We start from the raw sequence: 15,064 nt of genomic DNA, 5'->3' as shown, positions 1-15,064 counted from the left end.
GGTATAGGAAAAAAAACCGGCCAAGCGCGAGTCGGACTCGCACACGAAGGGTTCCGTACCATTATCTATAAAAACGGTCACCCATCCAAGTACTGACCCCGCCCGACGTTGCTTAACTTCGGTCAAAAATCACGTTTGTTGTATGGGAGCCCCACTTAAATCTCTATTTTATTCTGTTTTTAGTATTTGTTGTTATAGCGGCAACCGAAATACATCATCTGTGAAAATTTCAGCTGTCTAGCTATCACAGATCACGAGATACAGCCTGGTGACAGACGGACAGACGGACAGCGAAGTCTTAGTAATAGGGTTTTTACCCTTTGGGTACGGAACCCTAAAAACTTAGCTCGTGCCTCTTTTAAATGTACAGTCGAGGTCACAAACATCTTTACAAACCAACGTTCCAAAATAGTAGATTGTTAACCAAGAGGATGAAAGGCATTCATTCCTGCCGAGAGTATGGCGCTCGAACTCAGTGACAGCGCCAATAGTCCGAGGTTGAAATGATGCCTTTCACTCGAGTTAAACACTCTACTTTCCATTTCGAATACGAGGAAAAAAAAAGCATGTGGTTTTTTAAAAACATGACTAAGTATTAATTTTTGTAGTATTTCTTGTGCGTACTTTTAATTAACAACTTAGGCAAAAGTATCATCATGGAATGGGGAGTCAAATATCAGAATGGAAATTGTATAACAAATCCATTTAAACCCAAATTTAATAAGTATATGCCGGTCAGCAGAATATTATCAGCGCGTGATGATATAACAACACAAGAGTGTTGCAAGAAGAGCTGAGCTGAGCTGAGAAAAAGCTGTTAAAGTCGCTCAATTTCCGCCACGGTCTGTATATGTCAGAGAATAGCACACACCGTCGTAGTCTAGGGCCACTAGATACACGACGTGTTTATATAGACCAAATGTTTCTGTATAAACTCTTAAATGGCCTTACTGATTCTTCCACTCTTCTTGAAAAAATTGTCTTTAAATTGCCTCGTATTCCCACGCGCCACCCCCAAACATTCCATATCGATTTTTGTAGATCTAATTTCGCCAAAAATACTTTTTTTAGACGAGCCTGTCATGATTACAATGTTAATTTCATAAATCTAGATATCTTCTCATTGTCTTTCGGTAAATATAGTAGTGGTCTGCGGAGCTTACTTTTTCCATAGCAGTCTTTGCTTTAAAAAAAAAATGTAATTGTTCTATAGTCTTATGTAACGTATGTATGTTTGTAAGCATGTTTGATACTTAGGTACTTTATTAGTTGTGTATCCAATTGTTACTTCTGTGTATCTTCCTATTTATAGGCAGTGCCGAACAAGCCCTGTTTCTACTTGTTATCAATATCAGTATGTTATAATTAATGGAACTATAGGTCTTATTGTATATCTGCAAGTTTAAACTTATCTGTATGTGACTGTTTGTTTCCTAAATAAATTAAAAAAAAAAAAAAAAAAAAAAGAGTGACAAGTTAGCGCACCGTATATTAGAAATGTGATAATATATAATACACCTACCTGGTATTAAGAGAGCACGATATATATAATTATTAAATTAAAAAAATAAAAGCCCCTTACGCTATATGCCAACAAAATCCATTTTAAGTTTAGAATAAATTTAAAAGTGGAAAAATTGCTGCCTTGGGTGAGACTTGAACTCACGGCCTTTGGTTCAAGTCCCACCCAAGGCAGTAATTTTTCCACTTTTAAATTGATTCTAAGCTAATAGCATCGTTCGCGGACGTTTATGCTTATTAAAAATTAATTTAAAATCTATTTTATGTCAAAAATGCCTTATAATATAATTTTTTTGAAAAGAGCTGGAGATGGAACAACTGCTGGATCGATTTCTATACGAAACATAGTTAAGAAGTCTAAGAATCACCGCGAGAAAACACGCTTTCACGTAAAAAACTGTATCAAAATCGGCTCATCCGTTGGAGAACTACGATGCCACAGACAGACATTGGCGTCAAACATATAACACCCCTCTTTTTGCGTAGGGGGTTAAAAAGTACTAGTAATTACTTCCCTATATATAATAGGGTATTTGACTACTAATCAAATCAGTTTCTTTTTTCGAACTGTCAAAACGAATTTGTATGAAACACTAGCATGTGACGTCACGATCAAAACACCTACTTCTTATAGTTTTATACGGGTCTTCAAATATAAATTGTGTCTAAAACTAACTGCTGTCTACGTTTCTCTATTAATCTTCTGGTGCTTTATTTCATGCATGGTGTAAAATAATTTATTTTATTTATTTATTTTAAACTTTATTGCACAATAAAAAAAAACATACAAATGGCGGACTTAATGCCTCAAGGCATTCTCTACCAGTCAACCATAGGGCAAAACAGAAATTCTCGAATGTGGGTGCATTGTGAAAACTAATTATGAAAACAATTTTTTTACAACTACTTATACTCGTAACTAACTAATACAACAATAAATACAGTAAAATACCCTATTGTTTAAAGTGTTCATCTAGTTTAATTCCGAAACATTTAGGTACAGTACACCTTTAGCTATTCTGCTAGGCACTAGATACGTACCACAAAACTGAGCTGAACAAAAGTTTCTCTTTACCTCGGGCTTTCCCGGAAGCATGGGAACCGGCTTATAAATAACGTAACTCCTGATATTCCTAATGCTTACGAAGCACAGGTGAGGCAAACATTTTACCAGATACCTACTGGGACTTTGAGGCCTCAACTTTAATAACACGACATCAAACTTCAGTAGAGCCTCGGTATTGTATTGTATTGTAACTCCGTCGAGCCAGCCCGAGCGAGCGAACGAGCGAGTCGTCACTGGCGCCTATTTTGCGTGACATGGGGGGGTGGGCTAGTCCTGCCTAGGGTTTACACGACGGATCTGAAATGTATGGGAAGATCCGCGGATCCGGATCCAGATCCGGATAATTTCATACATTTCGGATCCGGATTGCAAACCCTAGTCCTGCCAGCCCAGCTATGCTCCTCGAGGAATCCTATCAAACCTTTGATGTTGAGTAGGACCTCGGGGAGGTCTCTCGGGTATCCGGACCCTATCGGTAACCTGGCTGGTCAGATCCCTCGACAGTATATGACTATTGGTTTACCTACTTTTCGCCGAAATTTATTTCGCCGAATTTCACTTGGCAACCAACTTTTCGCCAAAGTTTCATTTGGCCGAATTTCATTTCGCAACTTTACATAATCCAACTTAACCTAACCCAACCTAGTACGTCATTTTCATTTCCCAACTATGGGGTTGGGAAATAAAATGGTTGCGAAGTAAGGTTATGCCAACGATTGGTTTGTCAAATGAAACTTTGGCGAAAAGTTGGTTGCCAAGTGAAATTCGGCGAAATAAATTTCGCCAAAAAGGGAGTACACCATGACTATTAGCTATTTTATTACTCCACTCACCCATCTCTGGAGGAGAGAAGCAGCATATCGGGCTTGGAGGAGACAACAGTGGGCGCATACCTACTCGCTGAGGAAGAAGAGAGAAAAGCTATTTTAAATCACATTTACAATCGGGTCTATAGCGAATTTATTTTGTTACCTTTATTTACCGACGTTTCGACACAGGTATCACTGGTCGTGGTGGATGGTGGTGGTTGAAAATGTGATTTAATATGTGTTCAAAACGCGAAAGTTTTAAATGTTCTAAAAGTTATTTTATTCTATAATGATACTGCTATGGTATACAGGGTGGCGTAGCGATATACAACTGCTTGAAAACAAATAAAAATTACTTAGACATGTTTTCGTGTTTTTTCTATCGAACCAACTTTAGCCTTTTAGTTGAGTCTGCCTTGTGCGAATATACTTAAGTTTCCGTGTGATTTCACGGCGTTCCACCGGCACTGAGCAGCGTGAGCACTAGACCAACGCCGCCACAACTCGGGTGATTCAGTATGCTTTTTAAAAGCGGGATTCTACTAGTGGCGGCACTGTGCGGCACAAGCATATTCAGTACAAAAACGCAGCTAAAAACTCCATTAAGTAACGTATATTTTAGGTATTCTACATTAGGCTGCCTTTCCTCAGAGGCGAAGATGCGAGAATCAACCATGACATCTGCAGTTATCTTCTCCGCTTCGCTGGATAAAACGAATACTATTGGTTGATTCCCGCACGTCTCTTATCTCCGTCTTAAATGGAAAGGCAGCCTTAAATACCACTGGTGCTTAATTGAGAAAGACCCGACTGAGCATGGTAACCAGTGTCAAAACAGGTAATGGACTATTTAACAAACATCTTTTTATAACAGGTGTCACAGACAGTCCCCTATGCAGAGGATGCATGGAGACAGAAGAAACAGCCTTTCACGTGGTGCTGGAATGCAGCGGAGTGGCCCCATACAGGACAAAACATCTCGGATCCCCGAGAGACCTCCCCGAGGTCCTACTCAACATCAAAGATTTGATAGGTTTCCTCGAGCAGCTGGGCTGGCAGGATTAGCCCACCCCCCATGTCTCGCAAAATAGGCGCCAGTCGTCGAGTTGCGGAAAATCGCCCGAACTACAATACAATACTGGTTCGCTGAGCGATCAGCTCGCTTGTTCGCTGAGCGATGGCAACGCTGCAAGCGCGGCGGGAGCAACTCCGGCGGGAATTGCTAATTCCCTCACTTTTAAACACACACCAGCTTTTAAATTGGACGATGGAACAAACTTGATAGAGCGCTGGAGTATCGATCCGGAGGCCGTGAGTTCAAGTCTCACCCAAGGCACAAATTTGTCCACTTATAAATCTATTACTAACATAGTTTCGGACTTTATTTTATATCAATTTTAGCAAAGAAAACTAATAGTACCACACAGATATATATTATATTGTGCCTATGTTAAGTAAATGTTCATGCCAAGAGTCACATTTTATATGAAAACGGAGCTTTGATTGTATGAGAGCGGCTTTTTAGTGTGTCTAATAAATTTATAATTATAAATCATACTCACCTCAAAAACACCGGCTCGGCTCCATATTCAGGTTGCAGGAATTCACATTATAATTCACACCTCAACACATTCACACACAACATCACCAGATCACCACTACATATTATGAGTCATTTTTCAGGATTTCTCGCAACACAAAACACAACTCTTTTTCGTATCGTAGTTTCCGAATCCGCGAAATCCGAATAAAATAGTGTCTATGTTAAGTCACAAGAACATAGACGCAGAACACAGACTCATGTTAAAACGACCAGCTGAAATAACACGAAACTTTCAAGTAGGTAACATAATATACAGTTTTCGTTACTAGAAAATACGTACTAAGATAAGAAAATAGAGCGAATTGAAGTTGCACATAAAAATCTTCTACAGCTCGTAAGACCGATTTGAGAGACATAACTACAAATTCATGCATATAATGTGCTTAGAATACTTAGATTAACTCGTAACGTGAAGATAGTTTTTAATTTTATTGACAAAGTATTAAACTGACGTGACATAAGTCACTAATAATCAGCTTTCAGTTTAAGGTTTCATGTGGCATTATTCATAAAAAGGTTGATGGCAAATTGAATTTAAATCTTTTAAGGGGCCCACTGACTATCAGTCCGCCGGACGATATCGGTCTGTCAGTTAGAACAAAAATTTGACAGTTCTGAACAACCGACAACTGAGTTCGCATGATTATTAATTAATTTTATTTTATAATGTTTAGCCTAGATTACGGTCTAATATATTGTTGTATGTCCTCACAGGACGTCATGAACTGACTTTCAGAATTGATGTAACACCTAAATTATAAAATGTATGTACATGACTTTACAATCAATAAATGAAATGAAAATGACGCCTTTAAACTGTACACTTGAGAAATCGTTGCTCCATTCATGACTATGGATGGTATAGAAAGGATGCCAATCTCTTATGGCAGAATTGTTGCAAAAGTGACCGCTTTCAGCTTTAAATAATAGTTCCTAATCTCTCCGGTGGCGCTAGTTAGGCTCTGGGACATGAGTATAACATGAACCATATAAGGCAACAAATAACCCGACCAAATTACGTAGGTTGTTTTTGGTAGTATTTCGGTGTATGGTGGCGCCGCCTACTATCAGTCCGCCGGACGATATCGGCCTGTCAGTTGTTCGGAGCTGTCAAATTTTTGTTCTAACTGACAGGCCGATATCGTCCGGCGGACTGATAGTCAGTGGGCCCCTTAAGAACGCCTTATTAGTCTTATTACGCATGAAACAAGTTTCGGACTTTTTTATTGTACCTGCTTTTTAGATGTTTAGATGTATGTTTCTATTTCAAAATGTCAAATAATATCTAAAACGGTTTTTATATTACAGTTGCTTATAAGATTCCTAAATTATTTGTAGTGTAACAGTATAATGAAGTGGAACAGGATAGTATTTTCGTGCATAGACGAGCTTTGTGACATAAAGTACATCACGGATGTGCTATTATGGTATCTTATAATACCTACTTATCTACTTGGTTGGTCGCCTCGTCGCTTGCGGTATACCGACTGACTGCTGCGAGGACATTGCATTACAAAGATGGGAATGGCGTTCTAGTGTTCGTAGGAATGTAAACCAATTTGAGCAGCTACGACGAAGACCTAGATGCTAAGCGCCATATCCGCAAGACACGACCTAAGCCCTCCTACACGTACACACGCAACTCGACTGGACAACTCCATTGCGCATCCTGTGACCGCATCTTCAAGTCAAAGTTTGGTTTTGCGAGCCACATTAGGGCATTTCATAATCCGGTTAATGGGGTCGCCATTGCCGGACGCGGCAAGGAAGAAGACATGTGTTGTGTGTTACTTGGCTGGTGCGATAACTAATTATGAGTCTGGGCCTCCAACAGCACGTACCGTCATGTCATTTTGCTCGGTCCTAAGGGGATTCACACAAGCTTTCACAGACGCCGAGCTCACGGAAATCTACCTCTTCTATAGATACCGCCCACTGATACTTAGGATAAACAGCAGAAAGGCGTTCCAGTCGGTGGACCCGAGTATGCTCTTTTGACTGCCCGATCTTCTCCCATAATTTCGAGATTGCTCATTATTTGGTAAGAAGTACATACATATAATCACGCCTATTTCCCGGAGGGGTAGGCAGAGACCACGGATTTCCACTTGCTACGATCCTGACATACCTCTTCGCCTTCACTTTCATAACGAAGTTCCTGGCCTGTACCATTCTAATTTTTATCAAGCAGATACGTCTGGCGGTACTACAAATATGAATACCTACTTGGTTTCCCTATGTGCCTCCCTTAGGCGTGGAAACAAAATGAAGAAGGATCGGCAACGACCAGAATCGGCAACGCGCATGTACCAACCCTGGATTTGCAGGCATCTATAGGCTACGATGACCAGTTACCATGAGGCGGACCGTATGCTTGTTTGCCACCGACGTACACATACATACACACATACATATAATCACGCCTATTTCCCGGAGGGGTAGGCAGAGACCACGGGTTTCCACTTGCTACGATCCTGACATACCTCTTCGCCTTCACTTTCATAACATTCCTCATACACGCTCGCCGGTTTAGGGTGCTCTTGACCTGGCCTTTCTTCAGGATTTCCCCGATCTGATCAGAGAAAGTCCGCCGAGGTCTGCCCCTTCCAACTCCCGTTTCTACCTCTCCCCTATACACTCTCTTTATTAGCCTTCTTTCACTCATTCTTTCCACGTGTCCAAACCATCTCAACATACCTTTCTCAATTTTTGTCACTACATCTTCGCTCAGTCCACACTTTTCCCTTATCACACTGTTCCCAATTCTATCTTGTAATCTCACACCACACACACGTTGGTAAGAAGTATCTTCCAAATATGTATTTATGTATTATATTAAATAGATTCTGAAGATAGGACATTTTAAAAGACATCTTCAAATGTTGCAGAGCTCTAATGAGGTCGAAATCGGGGTGCATATGGTAGTGTAATTATTTTAATTTATTTAGATAGTTTAGTTCCTTTAGTTCATATATATAAAACCATAGAGTAACTTATACTAGAGCGGTACTGTCATAGTACATTTTGTTACCCCAGTAAATTCACTGCCATCTGTCGACACACTTTAAAACTAAAAATGAAGATTTATAAAAATACGATAAAATGTATTTAAATATGGATAAATGATTTTTTTTTATTTGCATTAATTATTTTTATGATTTCGACCCATGTTCTTTCACTGATATGCGTTAAAATTGTTAAATAACAAACGAAACCGTCAACGCCATCTATACGACAGTAGGCCAAAGCTAGTAGCGCCCTCTGAACGAGAATCAAATTTTCTTGATTTTCGAGGCACCTTTTTTCCTTAGACTGTATCCATCTATTACAGAGTTATATCTATCTTTGATAAAACTAATAGATTTTACTATAGACCCAACGGGGTGTGCAATAAAGAGTATTGTATTGTATTGTATTATAGAGTCAATTTAAAACAATATACGCGATATAATCAGTTTTCATCGTTTTATTTCATGAGTAACTGAACTGAAGAGACAATATTCAATTTGAGTTTCGAATGATTCACGGTTAGTTTCACTCGACTTATATTGACCGGGAATCGGGGTGATTATTAGTATCGGGAGCTCATAAATAATACAAAAGGTAATCACGGTCTATATCCCGGTCAATATAAGTCTAGTAATATTCAATTTAAAAAGTAATCAATAAAATAAAACTATGAAAACGGATTATATCGCATATATTGACTTTATAATGCATCCCGACGTTTCGAACCCTTTACAGCGTTCGTGGTCAACGGGTGACTGAGGAAAAACTACAAAGTGCAAAACCCACATACTAAAAATAATGAACCATCATAGACTATAAACTTTAAGGCTGGTTGTACATGCAAAATCGGTTCATAAGGCTAGTTATACACTACAATTATTTTCAAGTAAAGATATATATATACGCGATAAAAACTACGCCGGCTCCAACCCTACATCTCGGAGCCGAGAAGATTTAATAACAACGCTGAACGCTGATGAGAACGCTGTAAAGGGTTCGAAACGTCGGGATGCATTATAAAGTCAATATATGCGATATAATCCGCTTTCATAGTTTTATTTCATGAGCAACTATCGCGGTAACCGAAGACAATATTAAGTAATCAATAGTTATCATTGAATCTTCAGTGCATGTTATACTCGTCTCGCAAAACTTAGACATCTAAGTTTGCCTCACAATAACTTCCTCATACAATTAATGCTCCTTGGAGTCTTGTTCACTAATTTGTCGAACTTTATATTCACTGAGAACTAAGTTCAAAGACGAGTGAATATAGACTGTCAATGTCCATGCAAAGACGTGTTCTTATATCTGGCATCAGCGTTAGGTATATCGGGCATATTAGCAAAGTCTCAAACCAGATATGTACGAGTAATTAGGGTTCGGTACCCAACCCACCATACCCCTATTACTAAGACTTCTCTGTCCGTCTGTCTGTCCGTCTGTCCGTCTGTCTGCATGTCCGTCTGTCTGTATGTCCGTCTGTCTGTCTGTCTCTCCGTCTGTCTGTCACCAGGCTGTATTTCATTAACCGTGATAGCTAGACAGTTGAAATTTTCACAGATGATGTATTTTTGTTGCCGCTGTTACAACAAATACTAAAACCAGAATAAAATAAACATTCAAGTGGAGCTCCCATACAACAAACGTGATTTTTTTCCCGTTTTTTGCGTAATGGTACGGAACCCTTGGCCATCCGCAACACCAGATGGGTTGTAAACGCGTTGCCGGCCTTTAAGATGCCACTACGCTCTTTTCTTAAAAAATTTAAGGTCGTATCGGTTGGGAAATACCGCGGGCGACAGGGTATTCCACAGGTTGGCTGTGCGAGGTATCTGGCTGACCTTTTTCGTTATTAAAAAAACACAGCCAAGTGTGAGTCGGACTGGCGCACTAAGGGTTCCGTACCACTACGCAAAAAACGGCAAAAAAATCACGTTTGTTGTATGGGAGCCCCACTTAAATATTAATTTTATTCTGTTTTTAATATTTTACAGCGGCAACAGAAATACATCATCTGTGAAAATTTCAACTGTCTAGCTATCACGGTTCATGAGATACAGCCTGGTGACAGACGGACAGACAGACAGACAGCGGAGTTTTAGTAATAGTAGGGTCCCGTTATTACCCTTTGGGTACGGAGCCCTATAAAGGTGGGTACAGTTGAATACTGTCGGTAATAAGCGACCGCCTTGCGACGAGAAACATAATAATTTGGGAGAATACCTCTCCATATTTACTGTAGTCTCTGCAAGGATTGGAGCTTATAAATTGCACCTAATTTCAGGTTACAGTGTTGAACTCTGGCAACGCGCCCTCGTATGCTAACTTATTTTCTTAATATTGCTTGACAATGTGCCAGGAGCGAGGCTTTATTATGATATTTCTTCTGACGTCTAGGAGTATATTGTCTAGAAGTACAGTTAGCTGCAGAGATAACTGACCCCCTCCTGCAAATAAGAAGGGTCAGTTATATCTGCAGCTTACTGTACATACATAAGAACTTTATAATACTCATGGACAAATTTAGCGGAAAGCAAAGAAAAAGTTTAATTACTGGATTACAGCAACTGAAATAATTTAAAATTTAGTAATTTAACTCTTTTTAGGGTTTCGTACCCAAAGGGTAAACACGGGACACTATTCCTAAGACTCCGCTGTCCATCTGTCCGTCTGTCTGTCTGTCACCAGGCTGTATCTCATTAACCGTGATAGCTAGACAGTTGAAATTTTCACAGATGATGTATTTCTGTTGCCGCTATAACAACAAATACTAAAAAGTACGGAACCCTCGATGCGCGAGTCCGACTCGCACTTGGCCAGTGTTTTTGCTTGCGTTCCTCTAAATTTGTCCATTAGTGTGTATAATATTCTTCACTTTACCAATTTTTTACGATATGGAACTTGTTTTTACTGTCAGGTCCTCAGGTCTAGTGAAACTCAAACATGCAGTTAAGACAAATCCATTGGAATAACAAAATTAACCTACGGCGGTGGCGTAGAGACCAAACGCCACAAACAGATATACATGCACTAGCTTTTGCCCGCGACTTCGTCTGCGTGGAATCAATAATAGCAGTTAGAGTAAGTTTAACGCCTGGATAAAGTGAAATAGCAATCATTCAATTTGAGCATAAGCTTAATTTCTTGACATCATTTTTCAGGAAACTCATTAAATCTTGCAATTTCACCCCCCTTTTCCGACATAAAAACTATCCTATGTCCTTCCCCGGGACTCAAACTATCTCTATGACAAATTTGAACTAAATCGGTTCAGCGGTTTAAGCGTGAAGAGGTAACACACAGACAGACAGACAGACAGACAGACAGATTTTCGCATTTATAATATTAGTATGGATTATACACATGACTTTCCTTTGCGTCGCGTTGTCGCATAAACATCTATACTGTAGGTAGTCCGCGGCACGCAAGTGAAACCAACTTGATGTCTACTGAGCAGGAAAACCCTTATCATTATTTTGGTTTAAAAAATTTGAATATGTAGGTATTTATTTAGGTTATAATTAAATATGTATTTGTTTCATTTCTGATATATTTCAATCAAGTTCTGCGCAGGTTTTACTCACGCGGATTATACAAAAACATAGGGTTGTTTAAAATATACTTCCGCTTGAATTAATCTTCACTGTATAAATAATTCAACTAGAACAACTCCTGAATCCTTTTAGCCAGTCCCCGAGGTCTGAACACAAAGTTAAGATTCCACCGAAACTTGACAATCTCTTGTAGCGGCCGCAACTTGAACAAATTAAACTAATTTCATTACAGATTGGTCCAAACAACGACATCTACTACCTGAAACTCCTTAATTGGATTTAGAAGTTTTAAAACACCCGAATTTCTCAACTTTACGCCCTTTACAAAAGTTTTAAATAATGAACATTGTTATTACGAGCATAATAACTGTTAAGAGACCCGTTTTCAGTACAAAAAGCGGTAAAAATGGAACGCCTGTCAAAACGTAATAGCAAAGTTTCGAGAACGCCGCTTTGCGGGAAATTGTATTGTTCTGCCGGAGCTCGCGTTTCTTCACGGTATTAAAGTGGAAATTGAGATCACTTATTTTTGCTTTCTGCACTTAACACTACACTTGTAGTTTTCCAGTTAAATTCTTCGCGTTTAATTTCTGATTTTCTTTGAGGTTTAATTTGATAACCTATTTCATGAACAAGTTTTGGAAACAAATCAAATTATTTAAAATGATTATATCTATGCACCTTATGTCTTTATTTATTCTTATCTATATTAAGTATTTTTGCACTCATATCTATCTATCATAAGCTTATATACTTCCTTTAATACATATGTAACTATTAAATTCTGCTTACACACTATACCAGCAATTGTTCTGTCCAATTTCTAAAACATAGTTTACACTCATACATACATGTTAACACAATTCTAAGCCATTTAGTTTTCGACTAACAGCGAGTAAGGGATAATGTATCAAGGGTCTGCCTGAAAACCAGCGTTGTAGTAAATACACTGCAACATTATGCTGAGGCAATTTCCTATTTAACACGCATGAATATTTCTCTCTGATGTGCAACTCAATTTCTTAGTTTTGTAAGTCTAAATTTAAGGTTTATCTGTAAAAAATGTACTACGCTATCTGTTAACTCTGCCATTTCATGTGATGTTGAATAAAAATGTTCTATTCTATTCTATTCTATTTTATTAAATATTTTGATTTGTACTGTAATAGATGTCATATATTACAGAAAAAGTGACAAAGCCCTCCAGTGGTGAAGGCCGGATTTTACTTTCAGGATTTCACTTTTGCAATTTTTTACCTCCGACGCTAAAACCTTTTTTTTAGGGTTCCGTACCCAAAGGGTAAAAACGGGACCCTATTACTAAGACTCCGCTGTCCGTCTGTCCGTCTGTCACCAAGCTGTATCTCATGAACCAAGATAGCTAGACAGTTGAAATTTTCACAGATGATGTATTTCTGTTGCCGCTATAACAACAAATACTAAAAAGTACTGAACCCTCGGTGCGCGAGTCCGACTCGCACTTGGCCGGTTTTTTTCTTTTAAGATTAACACATTATGTTTTCGTATGTGTATACCTACGTACGCCTATTCGTGTGTCTGTATGTGGCATCGCAGCTTCCAAGCGGATGAGCTGATTGTGCCGTTTATAGCGGGATAATTTTGAAAATGGTAAATAAATGAAACCAGAAGCCCTTCATACTTTAACAACACTTACACTGCTTACTGTTGCTACAGTAGATAATAAGATAAGATAAGATAGTTCTTTATTGTACAACCGTGTTACAGAGGTGTTATGTGGTGTGATACATGTGAGTTTCAACGGTAACCCAATTCGGGTATACAATGGACACTTAAAACTAAATTAAAACTAAGAAACACTTAACTATTATACACGTACATAGCATAGCTATCTGTACAGGGGACACAGTATCATGAAGAATATAATTCAAAGAAATCCTTTAGTGAAAAGAATTCATTCTTAATAAGCCATTTTTTAAACTACGCATGAATTCTATGCCATCCAACATTTTCAATTCATTTGAAAGCTGATTAAATACGCGAATGCTAACCCTAACCGCATTTATACGTCATTATGACGTCAGCGACGACATTATGACGCCATAATTACGTCATTATTACGTCATATTGACGTCGCTGACGTCACTTTGCTACCTGGGAATGCTTCTAGTTTAGTAGATACTTGCTATTTTCATAATTACCCCGCCTTCGAAGTTATCCCAATGCACGTTACAGAGTTTCTTGCTTGCATTCTATGCATTTTATGATTATTGAGTCGCATTTTACGAATTCTTTAGGTACAATAATCGTCGTTTACAAATAAAGAGGTAATAGCTTTAGGTATAAGTCGGGTAGTCCAGGAGCTAGGACACGTTTTTACCCCCCTCCGCGTTAACTGTGCCGCGTACTGTGGTGCAAGTGACTTGCCTCAGTATACAATGTTCGGGTATATAAAATGTGACGTTTTCAACTAAAAGGTACCACATTGTCGCTTGTCGATAAGGTTGATTTCGAATTGAAGCTATATGGAAATAGCGCCTTATTGACAACCGGCAATAAGTACCCTTTTGGTTGAAAATGGCACAAATGTAGTTAGTTACGTCACCTTATTTCCAAAGCTAATCCGAAATTCAGCATGAAATATCAGTGGAAGGTAATTATTGGTGGTTCTCTAGGAAAAAGAGGGAAAGGGAGACCCACTACTCATAGTCTCAATCCAATCCATCATCAATCTCAATGGCAAGATGATATCACCAAAATTGCAGGGCCAAATTGGATACAAGTGGCCAAGGATCGAGATACATGGAGAGCTTTGGAGTAGGCCTTCACCTGTGAACACGGGGTTTTTGAGTATTATATCTAAAATGTTTATCAAATATGAAAAAATGTAATGGTTCGAGAAATAAGAGACTTGTAATTTAATTTTATTTTATTTATGTAAAAAACGCCAAATCGTGAAATTGTCACTTGCCTCAGTATACTTAGTTACTTACTTACTTTGGAATCGATAAGAACATTATTATTTTAACGGCACTGGAGTCTCAAGTTACATTGAGAATTTACCAGTACCTAACAATGTGCTTTCCCATATTAAACTGCTTTTTTTATCAAGCATAATTTCAAATACCGCTTGATAAATAACAAAATAATAAATGAAATTCACCACTACTCTTAACCCATAATACGTTTGTAATCAAAAATCCAACGCCTATTTTACTTTACGATATTTCATCAGTCATGTATCGCTTGCTTGTATTTTACATGTTACATGTGCTTGTAAATGGTCAGGAAGAGAGTATAGATTATTCTGGAATCGCGAACGAGGTGGAGATGAATAAAGATAATATTCTGGAGTTTTTGAACACCAGTCGAGTTCGGGATATTTATAAAGTGCAGTATTTTAAGCTGCTGGACAAACTAATAATTGGTACGTTTTTGATTTTATGATTTTAGCAGGCTAAAGGATGACTCACGTTAGACCGGGCCGTGACCAGGACGGAGCTTCCGGCGCTTCGTTTTC

The sequence above is a fragment of the Cydia strobilella genome, chromosome 5 (assembly GCF_947568885.1).
Source record: "Cydia strobilella chromosome 5, ilCydStro3.1, whole genome shotgun sequence".
Lineage (NCBI taxonomy): Eukaryota > Metazoa > Arthropoda > Insecta > Lepidoptera > Tortricidae > Cydia > Cydia strobilella.
This window is presented reverse-complemented; position numbering follows the sequence as displayed.